The following is an 11,561-nucleotide window of genomic DNA, read 5'->3' on the forward strand; positions in this document are numbered from 1 at the left end:
AATGTCACCAAAACCAAGCAGCAAAAGGAAATGCATCTCTATGCATGTATCACAAGTACGCATGTCAAATGCAATGCCTCTCAGTGATGAACTCATGTTCTCACACTCTCAAAGTACTCAATCTCACTGTCTCGCATTTCTCTCTTACCGTGCTCAATATTCAACATCACTCAGCAATGTACAATACTCGTTGCGGCGTGCAACCCAATCCACATATATATAGCCATAAGGCTCGTTGCGGCGTGCAACCCGATCCATATACACATAGCCATAAGGCTCGTTGCGGCGTGCAACCCGATACACACACACACACACACACACACACACACACACACACACATATATATATATATATATATATATATATATATATATATATATATATATATATATATATATATATATATATATATATATAGGGGCTCCTTCAGCCCAAGCGCTATATCGCTGCGGCGTGCAGCCCTATCCCAAAAGTGTAATCAATATAACATGCTGCGGCATGCAATCCGATCCCATAATATCACTCTCACTAAGGCCCTCGATCTCACTCAGCCATCAATCTCTCCAATCTCACTCACGGGCTCACAATGTCATGAAACTAGCCCGACAACAATGATATGATGTATCAATAAACAACAACTGAGACTGGGATATGATATGAATGCATGAATATGACTGAGTACGAAATATCATTGAAATCAGTGAGATGACATCAAGAAATGACCACTATGGGTCCTAATAATGTCAGCACAAAGCCTAAACATGATATCTAGCATGATTGATAGCTCAGTTACTTAATCACATGGTGAAAACACAGATATCAACAAAATAGGTCACTATTCAGTGCCCTGGAAACAACAGAGTCATAATTCACAGGGTGCACGCCCACACGCCCGTCACCTAGCATGTGTGTCACCTCAACATCAATCACATAACACATAATTCGGGGTTTATACCCTCAGCACTAAGTTTAGAAGAGTTACTTATCTTAAAAAAGCTGATTCCGACACCGAGCAAGCCAAGCGATGCTCCAAGAATGTCATCACGCGCGTAGCGACCTCCGAACGGCTCAACACTAGCCAAAAGCAACTCAAATACATCAGATAAAGCCCAAGGAAGCAATTACAAATGATACAGATCGAATCCTAAGTCCAATCCCAAATCCGACCGAAAATCACACTCGGGCCCACGCCTCGAAACTCGACAAAACTCACAAAATCTAACAACCCATTCAATTACGAGTCCAACCATACTAGTTTCACTCAAATTCGACTCCAAATCGGTGTTCAAAACTGTAAAATTCATATTATGAAACTTTAGGCCAAAATCCCCAATTTCCTCTTTAAAATTCCTCAACTAAGAGCTAAAAATCGAAGATAGATTCATGGAATATAACCAAAACAGAGTAGAGAACACTTACCCCAATTCATATGGAAAATTGCTTCAAAAATCGCCTCAATCCGAGCTCCATAGCTTCAAAAATGCAAAAAATGGCCGAAACCCTCGAAATAGAGTACTTTATAATCACTGGGCAACTTAATGCATCGTGATTGTGGAAGTACCATCGCCATCGCGAAGAAGAAAAATAATGCTCCTGAATAATGCCCTACGCGATCGCATAAGTCCTCTCGTGATCGCGTTATACACTACTGACTGAACTATGCGTTCGCGGAACGAACTTCAACTCAACCCAACACAATGCGAACGCATTCTGACCAACGCGGACGCGATGCTCAATCTGTCATAACCTATGCGAACGTGGAACCATGTTCGCGAACGCGAAGAAGAAATAACCAGCCTCAGATTTTTCCTTTTATGCGATCACATTATTCGCTCTGCGATCACGATGAAACAAAATGACACCAGATATCATAACACACCAGCACTGAAAACATAAAGAAATATAGCCCGAAATCAATCTGAAACAAGCCCGAGCCCCTCGGGACCACGTTCAAACATATCAACAAGTCCCATAACATAACACGAACCTGCTCAAGGCCTCAAAACCCACATAACAACATCGAAACGACGAATCACACCTAAATTCGAAATCAATGAACTTTGAAACTTCAAACTTTCACAACCGATGCCGAAACCTATCAAATCACGTCCGATTGACCTCAAATGTTGCACACAAGTGACATTTGACATTACAGACCTGCTCTAACTTCCGGAATCGTAATTCGACCCCGATATCAAAAAGTCCACTCCCGGTCAAACTTTCTAAAATTTCGACTTTCGCCATTTCAAGCCAAATTCTACCACGGACCTCCAAATCAGAATCCGGACGCGCTCCTAAGTCCAAAATCATCCAACGGAGCTACCAGAACCATCAGAAATCCAATTCGGGGTCAAATATTAACAAGTCAAAACTTGGTCAAACCTTTCAAATTTAAAACTTCTAGTTGAGAACCATTCTTTCAAATCTATTCCACTACTAGAAATGCATGGATTTCCCATGGAGAAATCAGTGGGAAACTGGTGGGAAAATCGAGTTTTCACACCGCTCCCACCGAAACGAGTCACCAGGAAAACGCCTGGTGGGAAATATCTTCCCAGAGAAGCGGTGGAAAATTCCCCACGGTTTTCCCAGAGAAACTTTAATAGGAAAAATAATGAAATTTCTCACCAACAATCAGTTTGAACTATTATTAGTAATTTTTATTGATTTTATTACATTAGTCAGGGAAGTGATCGGAAAAATGCACGGGGAGCTGGAAATAAAGTATGAACTTTCCCACTGATAACCGTGGGAAATTTGCAAGTTCTGAAAAATAAAGTATGAACATTCCCACCGATATCCGTGTGTTAATTTTGAAAATAAAAGTATGAACTTTTCCACCGATATCAGTGGGATAAATGCAAATTATGAAAAAAAGTATGAACTTTCCCACCGATATCAGTGGGAAATATGCAAGTTCAGCAACTAAAGTGACGAACCTTCCCACGGAATCAGTGGCAATTCCGTGGGAAATCTGGAAATTATTTTTGTGCACAATGCTATAAATATACTGCACCACCTACCAAAAAAAATACAACCACCAACAACCTAAATACAATTAAACATTCACACACAAGGATCAGCATCTTCCGATCCATTTCGTTAATTAACAACCAACCAAAATTGAAAATGCTAGAAACCAATAATGCAACTTAACATTCAAATAAGAAATTCAGCATTCAATCTTATCCAATTGATACATAACATCCAACATCATAGTCCTACCCAAAATCATATTAATAAAAGAAACTACTCCTTAGTCTTGTTAGAGCATGATGGAGAACGTGACACAAGAAATCCACCAGATGCTAAGAGGTAGTTTAGTTGGGCCTTGAGACTTTCAACGTCACCAGTGACACGTCGTAAATGCACATCCTTTCGCCTCATTTCTTCATCCCTCCGCCTCTCCTCTTCCTCCCTCCGCCTATCTTCTTCCTCCCTTCGCTTGTCTCCTCCTCCCTTCGCTTTGTCTCCTCCTCCCGCACAGCCCTTTCCTGTGCATACAACTCAGTGATCTCTGCTATTCTTCTATTCAATACCTCAAACTCATCTTGATTAATCGAGGACCTTGAGGAAGAAGAGCCACCAGATCCAAAAGAACGACGACTAGAACTAAACTCTGATCCAAGGCCGTAAACTCTTCCCTTATGTACGCCACCAGCCGCCTTAATCCACAAGTCCGTATAATTCTTTTGGGATGGTTGGATTGGCTTTCCTTGATCATCAGTTGGTTGGCTTTGAATGAACTCCTCCAAGGATTGTTTGAAAGTATTCTGCAAAAAAGTTACAACTATTATATGAATAAATTTAATTAATGAAAAGTATTAAAAAGTAACTTGAAATCTTACATAGGTTGTCTCGGCCCGTGGCTCTGTCACGCCCCCTTTTTCTCGCGAAATCGGGTTTATGACATTTGGGAAGACAACTCGTTCCCTTTTGGGAATTGGGTTTTGGATTGAAGAGTCGCCACCTAATGATTTAAGTGCATTAGGACACTAAGAAGGGTTTGAGTCAAGTAACCAGAGATTGGGTAAGAGCTTGAAATTATCCCAAGGGGAAGGTGTTAGGCACCCCTCAGGATCCACTAGTGTGGTTCCCGACAAAACTATTGTTGTGACTTAAATACAAATAACACATAGGCAAGTAAGAGTTTCAAATAAGAGGGGATTTTCATGTAATGGTCACAAATAAACAAAGTCGGAAAGAACTAAAGAGAGTTGATTTTCTTAGAAGAAATAGTTTTAAAAGATTTAAAAAAACAAAGAACAAAGGGAAAGGGGAGGGGGGGGGTCCTAGGTTTATTAATAATATGGATCACCCCACACAACATCCGGTAATCACTCCTCAATGAGGGGCTACACGTGATGTTGTCGCGTGGTCATCATATCCATATCTACCCTTTCCCACCCCGTTAAGGTATTGAAGCGCGGAATGGTCTTGTTTACCTATTGCATGCTATTACCCGCCCCAACCCTATCAGCCCCGGAGGTACTTGGGACTACTAATCCTAAAGGGAGGAGATATTGGCTTATTTGTGGTTTCAAAAGGTAAAATACTAAGGCGACAAGCAAAAACATATATAGCAAATTTGGGGAAAAGCATATAAACAAACAAAGGCTCAAATACACCTCCTTTAAACAGAGAAAAACAAGTAGTTAGCATGACTTACATGTACTATTTAGGGTCTGATTAAAACTTAAAGGGTTGAGGCAGACTGATTTATTACATAGTTCAGATAAGAAGCCCGAAGCAGGCCTACCTGTTGGTTATAGCTAATAAAAATCTGATTTGGTTTATAAAATTTACCCTATAGTTTGCCTAGGTGTTGGACGAAGATCCTATAGGCATGATATCTACTGATTTCAGAAACAATGAATTAAACTGAATACATACCAATTTAAGAAAAAGTTGTCAGTTATTAAAGAAAGGCGAGTTTTAGCAAAAGATCATAAGCTCTGCAACTGGTAAGGCATTATTACTGGTTTTAGACTTATAAGCGAGTGAGGCGATTCAGAGTTGGTTAAAGCTCGTATAGGCATGCTTTCTATGCGTTGTTGACTTTAAACCCTTTCATAGACATGGTAAAATGCAGAAATCCTATAAACATGATATCTAGGTGCTGAATTTTATTTAAAGCCTATGAACATGATATCTAATTGCAATTGACTGATTAAGGGCCTATAAGCAAGTTTGCCTAATGAAAGTGGATATGCAAGATTCAGAAAGACCTATAGGCATATTTTCTATATGCATATGCAGAATTCTGATTTCGAATAATTGTAGACATGGCATCTATATGAGAGAATGCAGGATCCCTATAGACATGGTATCTATATATGAGAGAATGCAGGATTCCTAAAGACATGTTATCTATATATGAGAAAATGCATAAATTCAGGAACTCCTATAGACATGGTATCTATATATGAGAAAATGCAGGATTCCTAAAGACATGTTATCTACCCTTTGCATACATGGTTACCCCTCCCTTTGCCACTAGCCATCCCCGAGAGTTTTATTACAAAGTTATTACAGCCCGGAAAAAAAGAAGTAAAGTAAAGAAAATACATCAGAAATAAAAAATACAACCAAGGAGAGCCTGATTCAGGTTTCCTGTCTGAAGTATGAAGTAAACCAACTCCAAGAGATCAATGTTTCAAAGCCTTTCTCTCATTTGGGGTCTGTCAGAGTTCCCTAAGAGTCTCGAAAAGGACTCCGGGCAATGCTCACACCCAAATGCATCACCAGATTAAGACATAGTGCAGTGTGGAAGGGCCAGCCCTCAGGTGTCCAAGTTCAGAGGGAACCCAAGGTCCCAAGGCAAGGCTCATAAGAGGGGGGGCAGAACTTAAGGACTAAGAGAGAGTGCAAGTGCAGAAGCAGAATTTTGAAAGGGGAAAGGGAAAAGGGAAACAGCTTAAATCAGTACACATAAGGGTATAGGGAATGGGGAGTTGCAAGAGGCAAAAGCAGGCTGGTGGGCATACCCAGCAATGGGAGATGCTGGCACACCCTTAAGCCTGTTCACACATATTATTTAGAGGTTAAGATCCCCATGGATCAAACTTAATTCATGGACAACAACTTACATTCCATGCCTCAAGTCATAACTCAAAACACATAGGGGTAATAGGGGGTAGGGATTCATTACAAATAAACAGAAAGGAATCAACATGCTAGTTTAAATACTTAACTCTGCAGCAGCAGTAAAGTAGACATGGATACAAAAGCTGTAAATAAATACATTGTGATGGTGCTGAAGCTTAAATTAGGACATACCAGTTTCAAAGAAACAAATAGAGAAAAAGCAATAGATCTTGTGAACGGGGCACAGTGCAGGCAAAGAGAGAATATTATTATGAGTAAGTATGAGTTCAGAAGAGGTTGTGAATTGTGAAGTGAAGGATTGTAAATCCGTGTGTGCTGTGTGTTAAAGAGTCGTGCATTTATAGTGTTGAAAACCATGCAGAAATAAGGTAAGAAAATAGTTAAGGAACTGATTGTCAATTAAGCATCAATTACACAAGACTTCCCTTTAATTAAGGGATTCGGATTCAAATGGGTAAAACAATTTAAGGAAAGAAATTGAATAAGCCTTTGTGCAAAGCATGTAATTAAGGGCAAATACATAAAGGGTTATTTAAGGACAGGGTTTTTGAAGTACACGGTTGTACAAATAAGGTAAGAAAATCAATCAACCAGTAAATCAAAAAATCAAGGATCTTGCAATTACTGACCCATGAATGAACCAAGTCGCAAAAGCTGAGAAGGGTTTTAACTTAGGTTGAATCACAGAGAGGATCAGCAAACAAGGAAAGAAAAATCAATCAGACATATTCAAAAGGAAATCTGAACTAATCATAAATTTGAAAACCATTTTAGAGGGCAATTCATTGCATATAAAGAGCATATAGACATGTTAAGCATGAAAGAAGATGTTGTGTTATTGTAAAAAAATCAGTAGAAAATACACCACAGAAGCATAGTTGTCACATATGTCAGCAAAAGTAGATGAGAAATATCGTTTAGCAGCATACAAAGGATCCGATGTACAGTTCTCAGAAGAGTTTAGCAAAAACTGGAATCATGTGAAAAACAAGCGTTTTGAAACTCATTTCAGAGACTCGAAATAGGTTCAGGGGTCTTAGAAAGAACTGAAACCTCTACCATGTTCCTCTCAGCAACTGAAACTAAGAAACATGATAGAAAGGCAACATGCAGAGCACATTAGAAGAGCTCAAAAAAAATAGAGTAGAAGAAACTAACATGAAACAAAAAATGGAAAAAATGATAAGATCAGTAGCAGAAACATGCTGAGAAGTTTAATAAGGAAACTTAGGAACATAGTAATGGAAATATAGTAGGGGAAACATATCAGAACGCAGTAGAGAATATACAGTGGAGAAAGCATAAGAAAACACAGTATAGGAAAATACAACAGAAGAAGCATGTAAGAACATGGTAGGAGAAAATATAAGAACATAGTAGAGGCAAATACACACAAAAGAAAAGAGAAACATTTAAAACTTTTCAGAAAAACCCTAGATCGGAAAAGAAATGATTTTGAAAGTAATTTTTGCGAGAAAAACCAAAGAAATCGTTTGAGAACTTAGGGAAAGCATAGATACACAACGGATCTAAAGGAATCGGAGAAAACCTCGAAGGGTTAGGGTTTCAGAAGAACCCTAGAAATGAGAAAGGCTTTGAAAGGTCACCGATCTAAGTCGGAGAGGTCAAAGTCAGGCTCGAGCAACCACGATGCGCCGGAGCAAGGCCGGAGATGACCGTGGAACTCGACTCGAATGAAGCCTGGGCCAAACTTCGTCGTGGTCAGGCCTGGAATCTTCAAGGACCAGGCATGTAGGAGCAATAGGAGGTGGGTATAGGGCCTCCATAACCTTGGAAGCCATGGATTCCGGTGGCTTTCGGGGGCGGAGATGGTGGCTAGAGTTTGAGAAGATTCGAGAGAGTTTGAGAGACTGGAGGGTCCAGAGGCGGCTGGTAGGTGAAAGTGATTAGGGTTTTGGAGGTATTGGGTAATTAAAAAAGGAAATGAAGGAGGTGAGCCGTTGATCTGTGAGATCAACGGCTGGGATTAAAAGGGGTCCGGGCGGGTTATTTGAATGGGTTGTGGGTCGGGTAAATTAAGGGTTTGGGCCGGGTGATGAGGTTTGAAATTGGGTCTAATTAGGGGTGCCAAATCTGGCCAAAATTGAAATACCAATAGGCTAACATTTAAATAACCATTTTCCCTTACTTCTTTTATAAAAAATAGTAAAATAATTTCTGGAAACAAATTAAAGGTACTAATATAATTAATAATATATAAATATCAAATTAAAAATACTGGAGTCAATTTTGTAATTATAAACGCAATTAAATCTTAAAATAAGCTAATATTGCAATTATATGCAATTTAGCTTTAAAAATACTAAATAAATTTATAAAAATATACAAAAATTATGTTAGCTATATTTTAGCATAAATATAAAATTCCAATAAATGATTACCAAAAATAATAATCTTGGAAATAATCATTGGGTTTTTATGGATGAAAAAGGAAAATAAATCAGTTTAAAAACCTTAAAAAATATGGGAAAAATAGTAAAATTCTTGGACATACTTATATATGCATATATATGCTATTTTAAAGATATTTTGCATATAAAAAATATACAGGGAAAAATTGGGTATCAACAGATATCGATACACAGTAGGATTTGGAATAAGAGGCCTTGCATCCGAGTGAAGTTTTGAAGAGGGTTCCAATGGAGAAGACACAGGGGAAGTTGCTGCAACCTCAAATTCTTGGAGCAGATATAAGGTGAATTTCCTTTGACACACAATTATACCTTCTTTTTCTCGCAATATTTCCATGCGTAGAAAATAATGGAGGCATCTTAGGTCTTTCACCTTGAATTCTGTGTGTAAAAATGACTTGAGCCCTGCAATCTCGACTGAATCATTCCCATTAATGAGAATGTCGTCCACATATACTGCAACAATGGATGTCAAATTGCCTTGTCGTTTAAAAAATAAGGAATAGTCATTCATGGAAGAAGAATAACCTTTGAAACTCAAAGCACCAGCAAGTCGAGCGTACCATTGCCGGGAAGCTTGCTTAAGCCCATACAGAGATTTTGGAGGAGGCACACATGGTTAGGACTATGAGGGGATAGACCAACTGGAAACCTCATATAGACCTCTTCTTGTAGGTCCCCATGTAGGAAAGCATTGCTGACATCTAGTTGATAAATAGGCCAATCCTTTTTGGTAGCCACTGCTAATAAACATCTGATGGTAGTCATTTTGACTACGGGTGAAAAGGTTTCTGTGTAGTCAATACCCTCTCTTTGTATATCCCCCCTCACGACCAATCTAGCTTTTAATCTCTCTATAGTACCATCGGAATTGTGCTTCACTTTGTACACCCATTTACAGGGTAAAGCCTTTTTGCCTGGTGGTAATGGAACCACATCCCAAGTGTGATTCCTTTCCAAAGCTTCAATTTCAGAAAGCATAGCTTGTTTCCATCCGGGATGTGCAAAAGCCTGTGAAAAACTATTAGGTTCTGAGATAGCTGAGATGGATTGTATAAGATGTTGATTTTGATGAGATAAGGCTGTAAAGGAATAGACAGTAGGGTTACTAGGTTGAGCAAAACAAGAAGAGGTGAGGTCTGTTAGGTACACACTGTTGCATATGTAATTATTGAGGTGTGTGGGCAGTTTGGAGACCCTAAGAGATCTTCTAAGGGCTGGTGAAGGTAATGGTAGGTGAGAGGGGGCAGAACTGGAAGGTATGTGTATAGGAGATGGAGAAAGAGAGAGTGAAGAGGAGGAAGATGGACTGAGGTGAGAGGGAGAAGGTGAGGATGAAGAAGGAGAATCAGAACCTAGTGCAACAGATAGAACAGGTTCAGTGGGCAAGGGAGCAAGTGGGAAACAGCAGGGTTGACTTCTGCAGGGATAGGATAGGGAAAAATGGGAGGTGGAGCTGAACTGATTGAGGCAAAAGGATATTTGTCTTCATGAAAAACCACATCTCTAGCACAAGTATCTTCCTTGTATCTAGGTCCAAAACTTTGTATCCTTTTTGTCCTAAAGGATATCCCAAGAACACACAAGCTTTTGCCCTAGGCTCAAACTTGTTTCTTCCACTAGACAGTGTGGACACATAACAAAGACATCCAAAACTTTTAAGAAATCTATAGGCAGGCAACTTATTGAATAAAATGTAGTAGGGTGTCTGTCCTTGTAAAACTTTAGAAGGCAACCTATTGATTAAGTATATGGCAGTTAACAAACATTCACCCCAGTAGCAGATAGGAACCTGTGATTGGAACAATAAAGCCCTAGCTATTTCCAATAGATGTCTGTATTTCCTTTCAACAATGCCATTTTGTTGAGGGGTTCCCACACAACTTGTCTGATGAAGAATGCCTTGAGAAAGCAAAAATGATGCTTCTTGTGAACCCTTCCCTAATTCAAATGCATTATCAGTCCTTAATTTCTGCACTTTAACCCCAAACTGTCTTTCAACCATGATGAAGAAATTCTTTAAAACTGCAAATGCATTCCCCTTTGTACTTAGCAGAAAGGTCCAGGTACCTCTGCTAAAGTCATCCACTATGGTTAAAAAATATTTGAAACCATTGTAGGTAGGTACCTTGTAAGGACCCCAGGTATCAACATGAATCAACTCAAATATTCTTTTGGATGTTATTTGACTTAAAGGAAAAGACAGTCTAGTTTGCCTAGCTCTAGGACACACATCACAAAAACAATCAGAATTAGAAGAGATTGAAATAAAATTGAACTGTTTCATTGCATGGAAAGGCAAATGCCCCAATCTATTGTGCCAAAGATTTACATTAGAGATTGCACTAGCAGAAATAGGAAAAGAAACTGAAACTTGACTGACATCATTCTGATTGGAAAATGAAACTACATTAGGTTGTGAACTATATCTAACTTTTCTAGGCTCCAACAGGTATAATCCTTCCTTTGCTTCACCAAAAACTTGAGGCCTCTTCATTAAAGGGGCCTGCAACAGACATTGAGTAGATGTAAGTGAAATGATGCAATGAAACTGTAGACAAAACCTATTGACAGTTAGAAGGTTATATCTAAAGCTAGGGACATGCAGAACATTTTCCAGAATGAATTCTGGAGATATAAGAATTCTGCCTGCATAAGCGACTGTTAGCTTGAAGGAATTGGGAAGATTAATATGCAGTGGAGAGGGTAAAGGAGTTAGAGATAGGAAAGCATTAGAGTCAAACCACATGTGTTCTGAAGCCCCTGAATCAATAGTCCAAGTACTAGAGTTAAAAGCTGAAAAATAGGAACTAGTATATTTAATAATAGTACCAGCCACAGCATTTGCATTGATCTCTGGATTAGAACTTCCTGCATCCCCAACCTTAACCTGATTGATTAGCTGCACTAACTGTGAGAATTGGTCTTTGGAGAGGTGCTGAGACAAAGGCTCACTGCAGTTGTTATTGTGTTCTTCTGTTGTTTCAACTGAAAATGCCCCATTTCCCCTAACTTGAAAC

The sequence above is a fragment of the Nicotiana attenuata genome, chromosome 8 (genome assembly GCF_001879085.1).
Source record: "Nicotiana attenuata strain UT chromosome 8, NIATTr2, whole genome shotgun sequence".
Taxonomy (NCBI): domain Eukaryota; kingdom Viridiplantae; phylum Streptophyta; class Magnoliopsida; order Solanales; family Solanaceae; genus Nicotiana; species Nicotiana attenuata.